Source organism: Aythya ferina (genome assembly GCF_964211825.1).
Source record: "Aythya ferina genome assembly, chromosome: 12".
In the NCBI taxonomy this organism is placed as follows: domain Eukaryota; kingdom Metazoa; phylum Chordata; class Aves; order Anseriformes; family Anatidae; genus Aythya; species Aythya ferina.
The window spans coordinates 7,901,261-7,910,705 of record NC_140308.1 but is presented as its reverse complement, the minus strand read 5'-3'; the positions used below and the strand labels follow the sequence as shown (position 1 = coordinate 7,910,705).

The following is a 9,445-nucleotide window of genomic DNA, read 5'->3' as shown; positions in this document are numbered from 1 at the left end:
GCTTTTCCGAGAGCATCCCCCCCATCACCACCACCGCCCCCTGGCGCCCTCCTGCCCGGCCCGAGGGAAATGCCCCGGCTCGGAGTTAGCGCCTGCCGCCGCTCCCCGGGAACGAGTGGCTCCGCGGTGTGTGGAAAAGTTGTGTGCTTACCGGGTTAAAGGCTGGCTGAGGGGGTGCGAAGGAGAGGGGCGAAAAAAAAAAGCCGCCCAAAACTGCTTACATGAATTTCTAAGCGCTAGACCTGCCTCCGAGATCAGCCCAATAAGAGCTGTCAGGGGAGGCTCCCAGCTCACTTTTCCACATCACTTCACAGTTACATTTGGCAGGCAGGCACGTTGGAGCGCTCAGAGCCGGAATTAGTGGATTTATTTGGAATATCCCTGCTTTCCTGGAGACGTGCTGCTGCTGGTGGCTTGTGCAAAGGGAGAAATTAATAACTGCACTTTAGCATGCAGACACAGAAACCTGAGAAGCTAAGTAACCAGCATCTCCTCCAGCATCAGCAGCCTCAAAAAGCATGAAAAGAAGATCTGGAGAATCCTGCCTGTTCACAGGGACTGCCTAATGTTTTTTTACCTCACGCTTTCAATCCGTGTGTGAAGGGGCTGTCAGCGAGCTGCTTCCTTGGTCCTTGAAAGAGTGAGTATTCATTTTATTAGTATTATTTATGTCTCGCTGGCGGAGGGCTGTCTCTCCGTAGATTTCTTTTTGACTTAGTGCCTGTCTGCGTTCTCGCAAGGTGCACTGTGCGAGTGCCTTCCTCCTTAATAGGTACGGTATTAGGCTGAACTATAGTGGCTCATTAAGTCAGATCTTTGAAAATTCCTGATAATGAAAATGTCATGAGATGGTAGTTAGCATTTATTTTTTTCCCCTTGGGAGGAGGAGTGGTGGTGATGGTGCTGTGGCTATTTCTTTTTTTTTTTTTTTTTTTTTTTTTTTTTTTCTTCCCTCCTCTAAAGGATCAGGAGGACTTTGGATCAAAGAGGGTTGTTTCCAACACTAGAGAACCCGTTTCTTCTCCTTGGTTTCTTATTTGGTACAATAAATCTTTGGGCTATTTCACTGTGTTGAATAGATGCAGGGCTGCATTCATGCATTGAAATAGATTGCAGTTTTCGTGCTGAGAATAAAAATCACCCACTAGCCAGATATGTAAATGAGGGAGGAGGAGGCTGGAAGAACCATAAGGGGGGGAAATCCCCCTGATTTATTACCACCTTCCTCCCCCCACGCTTTGCACCCTTCAAATAAATAAATAAATAAGTAAAAACGGTATGATAGCTTCCTACTCTCAGAAAGGAAAGTATCTCAGAAATGCTCTTCCCCTTAGAAGCTGAGAGCGGAATGAATATTTAGCTGTAACTAGCCAAGAGTCATCTCTGTCCCACAAGTTGTTTTGCTTCCCTGTCTGGTTGACTAAACAGATAATGCAGCCAGCTGAAACTTCGGAGAGGGAGAAAGCCCCTTAGCTCCAGTCACTCGTTAGCTGCATCACTGCTAAAGCTCCCAGAGAAGAAATGCAGGAGTCTGTCGACCCCTGAAGCCAGCTCTTCCACTGAAAGCTTCCTCTCCTCTTTGAGGAAGGCATAGGGGTAACACATCCCTAGATTCTGCTTGGCTACAGTATCTGCTGGGTAGCAGCATCCCAGTCAGGAGACTGGAGCTGTCAGACAGCATCCCTGCTAGACAGCATCAGACCTGTACACAGTGCTTGGCTGGGGAGCCTGGCAGGCGCTGGATCAAGGTATAGAACTGCAAAGCTTCAGCACAGAAAACCGATGGCAGTTTCTCTGTGGATATTATAGAAGAGATTAACTCAAATCCTTATTCAGACAGCGCCTACCACCATGAAGGTGACACCACTTAACGCAGGCAGGAATTCCTTTGTGGTTTGTTGCTGTTCAGTCATGTCTTGAATCTGTCTCAATTCAAACAGTTTGCATTTAGTACCAGACTAAATAGAGTGGAATCTATCCAACCTGGCACGTAACAGCGTTACACAAACCTGCTTGTGTTGCCAACAGGTATCAAACTCCATGCACTCACTTCTCCCTCCCTCTTCCCCTGCTTCAGACAGGCACAAATGCACACGCTCTGTTTCATGCAAATGACTCTGTCTTTCTTTCCTCTGAATGTAGGAATAAATATTCTTATAATTTTCATAAAGGCTGATGCTTTTAAACAGTCAGCTTGATCGCATAAATGGCTAGTCATTTGTCTCTGGGTATTGCTGCCAGATGTTTTTGGGGGGGGGCTGTTGATTGTGAGAAATCAAATAACGTTAACTGTTTATTGTTTCAAATCTACCACATTAGTGCTTAATAGAAGGGAAGCTAACAGCTGCTCACTTCAGTTTCAATTAAAGAATAGAGCTGATAACTACCAAAGCTATAGATAAAGAATCCTCTTAACTTTGCTCATCCTCTTTTTGTACATTCTTGAAGTTTCTCTGCAATAAGGATGAGGAGAAATATGCAATACTTCTGTATGAACGGTATTCCTCATCTAGATTCAATACCAGACTGTTATGAACAAGAGGAGACTTCATGATAAGCTTCTCAGTAAATATAAATAAATAATAAATATATTTGGAAGACTGAAAAATTACTCCAGTGTGCCCTTCACCTGCCTTAAAAAATGATAAAGCAGCTAGAAGTGGTTAGTATTGTGCATACTTCTGTATTTATCAAATTTTACGTCCGTAAAATGTGATAATATCAAAAACCAAAAACTCTCTAACTCCCAACCTAGTCGTATGAATATCTGAGACAGGAAAACCCTAGTGAGGGAACTGATTATAATGTAATATTCTAGTGTAAGGTTTTCATCTGTTCGGCCTTATTGTTCTACCTCATTGCATATAGAATGAGCGCAGCCTTCTGCTAACTTCCTCTTAGGCTTACTATGTATTAGCTCTCCCTTCTTGTAAAACTTGCATCCTGGATGCAGAGAACTTCAGTTTGTATGCCCAGTTGTAAGCTGAGGGCCTTCAATGTCCTCAGAGATTGAAGTATTCATGGAAGTAGGTTCTTAAAATATACAGGTGAGCAATATGTTAACTGAGCAGGCTGCTAGCCAAGAGAGTAACTTTGGCTGTTTTTTTATGAGATTAAAAAAGTAAGAAGTATGCGTGTCTAAACAAACAAAGCTGGCTTTAATAAGAAGTATCCATGTATAGGACATCTTTTCCTTTTATACTTTTCTTTAAAAAAAAGTCTTCATATTTGTGAGAGATAGAATCCTCCTTAGACAAAGTCACTCTGTGATTTTTCTATATAGTTCATTCATTCCCATCAGCTACTGAGGTCCAAACAGAGTTGTAGATGGGGAAGGAGTCCCACAATCAGATTTAAATTGATTTTCTTTGTCAATGGTAATCTTTATTTTTTTTCCAATAATACCACACCTTTAAAAAATAATCCATTAATTGATCTTTTAACATTTTATTTATATCACTATGAAAATATGCTGCAGTCTTCTTTGCTAGAAAAAAGAAATAATAAAAAAATTAAATCCTTTCTTTGGTATTTAGAACCATTACAGGTAAGAACAAATAATTGCCTGTAGATACAGATTTATGTGTCTCACCCCTTCAGTACTCCCTGAATTTTCACTCTATTTCTTATCGTGTACTTGCAGATTTTACCTTTTAAAGAACTCGTTTTGGAAAACCTAAGTGCCCTAGAGATTTTAGCTGGAACTTTTTCAGCCACTTACTGAAAATGGGGGCCTGGAATCCCCCCATTTGACCCATGTTAGATAGAGATAATTTCATTTCCAAAGCTGAGAGGCTTTTGGGAAAATAAGACAAGGGGAAAATAAGCTGACCTCTAAATTTCTGAACAAGATGTGAACACATACTGTAATCTCTTGATGCTTTGCATCTCCAAGTGATGGTTATGAATACTCTGTAACAGAAAGCCACAGCTTATGTTATGTAGTATAAGTGAGTGTTTTTATAGCATATCCAAGAACCATAAGATACTGAATATCTCAGCAGTATTCATTTTGTGTTCTGTTATCCTCTACAATGTCATTAGTCTGACCTTTTGGATATACTATTAATAATGACAATTGTGTGTTTTATGGTATATACCTGAGTTATATCTGCATTTCTGAAAATCATATAAGAATCTTTCAACCATGAGTTTAAAATAACACCAAATTCTTTCAGTGGGAGGGAAATGCTAAAGCATTTCAAGCTTGGAACACTTTAAGCATCATCGCTACCATAAGATCACATCAATAGAATTAAATTAGATGATGGAAACTCAACGTTTTTCTTAGTGTTGTTGCCATAGAAAAGGTGGCTCACTTCATAGCTTTCTGAACATAACTGTTTGAGCAGTAGATAGAAATAGAACAAAATAAAGTCCAAGTCAGTCGGATATTTCAAATTTTTATATACATATTTTTCCTCTCAGATAGATCTCTTAATCCTTTTGTTTTAGAATCTGTTCAGTAGGTTTCTCATTTTGTCAACCAAGTAAATAACAGCAACACAGTGGCATTTCAACTATATTAATATAATTTTGCCTGCAAAAAGCATTGGGGACTAAAGTGCTACATACAAGCTGAAATGGAAAGATGACTTCTGATCCAGTTCAGTACCAATGGATATAGTTTAAAGCAGCTAACTCCAGGCAGGAAACTGATTCCTACTTTCTAGGCGTGAGACTGTAACCTTTATCCATCAGCTGCAATGGTAATACTCATTGAATTGATTCTCCAAGATGTGCAGCATGATATGTCTTGTGAAAATAATCTGAAATTGAGGATGATCAGCACCTTGCTCGGACTTTGAATTAGTAATGTGAACCAATCTTAGATCCAAAGAAACAAAACCTTCCACAAAAAGTGTCCACTGAATCCTGTGGTGCCTAAGGTACAGACTGCCTCAAAAAGGTGTTGCTCAGTGTGTCTTGCTCAGGTCTTTGCAACTAGCTGTGGGAGTTGAAATATAATATTATGAAACCAGTCACTCTTGGAGGTCATTAATTCATCACCTCAACTTTCTAATATATTCTATTTTCATTTGAAGTAGCTTACTCTTAGGAAACAATGAATGCTTAGACTAATTTGAGGAACACAGAATAACATTTAAATCCATTTCCTTTGCAGTCACTGATTATTGTAATCACAGATATGTATATATTTAATATATGTATGATTTCACTAATCATATATATATGTATAAAATTACTATGTTAAAGCCCCTCAATGCTAATGCAGATGAACTGTATGTATTCACAGGTAGTGCTGTTCATTATTTGTGTTTTTTTTTTTTTTTTTTTTTTTGTTTTGTTTGTTTCTAATTAAGCAATGCTTTATGTGTGAACTCCTTTTATGGATTGAATGGAATAGCTGTGATTGTGTTTTAAGAACAAACCATCAGAACTTAATGCTAGTGAAATTTTCGTTGGATTCTGTATTGCAGTCTGAGCTTTATTTGTGTGCTTTTCCAAAAGTTAGATTAAAAATAAAAAGCAAACAAAACCCACAAAAACCTCAATGTGGCAAAAGAAAAACATGGTCTTGTTGCAAGACCCCAATTCTTTACCATCAACTTTAATGAGTTGCTTGGAAAACTGTAGTCAACTTCAAAAATGGAAAATTAAAAACCTTCACCTCTTCATCTGTTTTAGCAAAAAGATTTGAATAAATTTACTGCAGCAGTACTGTATGTAGTTAGAAAAGTTCAGTTATGATCAAATTTTTTCTTTTTTAGTTTATGCTCACTTTTGTGTGTGGCTGACAAGTTGATATAGCTTTCACTAAATCATGACAAGCAGACATGGTTTTATAGTTTTAGTTTCATCAGATTATATGTCAGGAAAACTTGTGTTTTTTTCTTTAATTACTGTGTTTTGCTTAATTACATATAGAATATCTGACATCCTTTAAAGAAAACCAGTTTAAAGAACGGAGCTCTGTTCTTTAGAAGAAAAAAAAAAAAAAAGAAAAAAAAAAAAAGAAAAAAAAAGGACCAGAAAAGAAGCCCAGAAAGCAAGATATTTATGTTCTCCATTAATATTTAAACATTTTTTCAGCAAGTACAGGATAAGCACATCCCAGCTGCTGAAACTCTCATGATAAACGATGCCCTAGGCAGAGCATGGTTAACACCTAATTCTCAGTCACAGGCCAATTCTGTTTGCCTTTTTATGAGCACTCTTCCTGTTGTGCACAACTAGCTTTTTTCCCCTCTCTCCTTTAAAAGTGGTATAGGTCTTCAAATTATGTAATACACCCTCGCAAAAATGAACCTTGGTCTGAGAGATGAGGTTGGCATGAGCTGGAGCTATTAAATCTGTATGTAACACAATTCTGTTTTAGTTGAAGAAAAAATCGCTTTAATCTGGGGACTTTAGAGAATAAAAACCACTTTATTCCTTTTACTACATATAGAATGAAAACAATGCAGATATGACTATTTTTGTCATGTTTAAGTTTCTGGACCACCTTAGCTGTTCAAACAGGTTTTGGCTTTCTTCTCTCTCCGTTTTGAACTTGCATTGTGAGCTTCTCAGCACGATGGCGTGAGGTGAACTGATGTTCTGACACAGATCAGTAGGGTATCTGACTCCCATACACCTGGTACATACATCTTTTTTTTTTTCTTTTCTAAGTATAAGAAGCTGAAAGGGAAGTTCACAAATACTTTTTGTTCTGTGGTAGACATAAAATAGCTATATCATCATTTTAATGTCTATTCTTTTGGTATCAGCTGTCTTATCTTTTTAAAAAAATAAAAATAAAAATCCACCTAAAGTATTATGGATACTCATTTCTTTGGAGTGGAAATGCAATCAAACAAGTCAATTACTTCAATTGCAAACTCTGTGGAGCACATACTGCTCTTTGTCCTGTGTCTGCACAATGTCTAGCACAGTTGGACTCATGACTGAAATTTCTGAGTGCTATACAATGCAAGTAATAATAAAACGTACCAGAAAAATAGTTTGGCAGTGCTAGCAAGGCAACTTTTTTATTTATGCACTGTGGTTGTATGAAGTAGTGAATGCTTCTCCAGAGGCTGACCAGTTTCCATACAGAGTAGCAGAGCCTTGGCAGCTTTAACTTTGGCCTATACTGATTTTAGTATCAAAGCTTAACAAAAATATCCCCAACAAGAAATTCTGTTGATTCCAATAGAGATACTAACTCTTATATTTTTTTATTTTATTTTTTATTTTTAATGAAAAGTAAATATTTGACAAAAAGTAAAAAGGTTTAGCTAATCACTAACATCAATTAGACCTTGTAGGTATGATTATCAAATAATATTCTGTTACCAAAGAACAATGACCAATTTGTTAAATTGTTCTATTAAAGATACATTTCAGTGTGATGCACATAGCATTTTCTCTATCCCAAAGCATTAGTCAGGTTGTGTAATGACCTATTTCCTGTAGTAGCCTCTTCTCTAGGACACTGGGACACTAGTCACAGTTCTTTCTAATTAAGGGAGAAGAGTAAGGAAACTAAGGAGGAGGAATCTGTGTCTTCAAAAAAGCTTTTCTCATTCTTCCCTCTGCCCCTGAAACATACCCCTAAAACTGAAGTGACCAGCTTTTGCTAATAATAAATATAAAGATGGATGAAGAACCTCTCCATTCAGTATCATAGGTCCATATAGTGAGGAAAACATTGCGTTTCTGTATTTGTATGTGTGTACCTGCATGTCTGTATAACCTCGGTGCAAGCATATGGATTCCATCTGCTGTATGTCAGGTGTAAGAACTGGTGAGTCCTGTGCTTAAGACGTTCCCTTAGCACTTGATGCAAGTGTAAAAACTTGCCTAATAACCTAAAGAACTGCTCAGGTATCTTTAACTGTAAAGAGCAGCAATGCATGACTAAGTTTAGAAAACCTGGTGGCATATATTTGCACAGTGAATTCCTCTGTGTGCATCTGTGTAGGACAGAAAATGTAAGACCAAAGGAAAGAGAGAGGAGGAATCTGTCACCATATGCTAAAATAAGTAATTCTTTAGATAACTGCCTTTGATTCACTAAGCAACTGTAAGCAAATTGCTACACAAAATGTATAATACAAACTTGGACAGTTGATTTGCACCAATTGGCAGAATTCTTTCCTGCGCATATCTGACAGCATGAAATACTCCTCAAGTGTACATTACCCTGCATGCTAGTGCAGAGTTAGCATAACATTTTCCTTCCTCTGAAATTTCAGGTGCTTTGCCTAGAGGAAAAGCCATGTGGATAATGCTGCTTTGTGCTGCAGTTAACTCCAGGTGACATAACAGTCCCTTAAAATCACTGCTAGCCAGTAAAATTCAGAGCAGCTACCAAGTATAATTATGACTTGGGGCCATGCCTAGAACATGTACAGCCCACAACCTGGCCGCTGGCTCACCACCGAGCGGTGGTGCGTGCTGCAGGTGGTCAGGGTGGCTGGGAGCTCCCCTTCTGATAGAGACAGCCTCAGAACAGCACCTCTGGCTACTGCTGAGCCCCTGGGAGAGGTTTCCGTCCCTAAAATCTGACAGCATCAGTGGATGGAGCTGCATCAGACTTGCCATGGCAATATACTAGGAGTCTGCCAGAGTTTTATTAAGTAGTTTATCTGTCCGTAGCTGCTCGTTCCCTCCCCTTTTCCAGAAGTTACCCTCTATTCAGTTTTGTTGATTCAACCTTTTGTGTCTGCTCTCTGAAGTACATGGCCAAGCTTCATATGCTCTTAGGCAGCACAGCTGTTTTCAAAACTTTGTCGTTGTCCTGTAGTTGATGGGCTCTTCAGTTGTGCTGATGCAACTGCTTGTGCAGCCATGCTGTAAACTAGATCTGGGCAATGATCTGGCTTATAAATGTAAAGGAAAAGACTTCTTGAAATGAAGCTTTGGAATTTTTTTAAGCCGTGTCATTTCACTGATCTGGCTTCTGGTGTTGTCTCACAAATGGCACAATGAAGGGGACTGTAAACTGCAGTGAGGAACTGAGAATGGAGAAGGATGATGGGACACATGCAGCTGGCATGTTGGGGGCAGGGGGCTGCAATAGTGTCATAAATTAGCATTGCTGTTGGTGGAAGAATAGTGTAAGCAATGGCCTAGCCCAGCTCTGTCAAAATAATTTGGTTTAAAAGACACCTTCCTATTAAAAACGTTTAAGTTAACGAGATCACTTTGACAGAACTGGGTTAGGGAGTGGCTGCCCATGCAGTTAGCTGGCAGATGAGAGAGGCAGTGAAGCCCAGCCTGGGCATACCAGGGCACGCAAGTGCTCTGACTTGTGGGCACTGCAAGCACATCTTACCTACTGCCTGGTAGGGAACATGGGTGCACTCTCAGTCCATCTTCATCTCTCAGTAAGGTGAAGAACTGTTTCTTACGTTATTTTTTTTTTTTTTATGCATGTTAATAGTCTTTACGCACATGAGTAATCCACTGGAAAATAATTGTTGTTCATAGCAAAAAG

At 39.0% G+C, this 9,445-nt stretch overlaps 1 protein-coding gene across 2 annotated transcripts in view; it reads left to right on the top strand.

Moving 5' to 3' along the window:
• Positions 1 to 267: 267 nt before the first annotated feature.
• Positions 268 to 9,445, top strand: part of CDH8 (cadherin 8) — a 147,746-nt gene continuing 138,568 nt past the window's right edge. Inside the window, exon 1 of one of the 2 annotated variants that reach the window (XM_084533240.1) lies at positions 268 to 640. The gene's annotated coding sequence lies outside the window, so the exon portion shown is untranslated. The remainder of the gene's footprint in view (positions 641 to 9,445) is intronic. The other variant, XM_084533239.1, reaches the window with a different exon arrangement.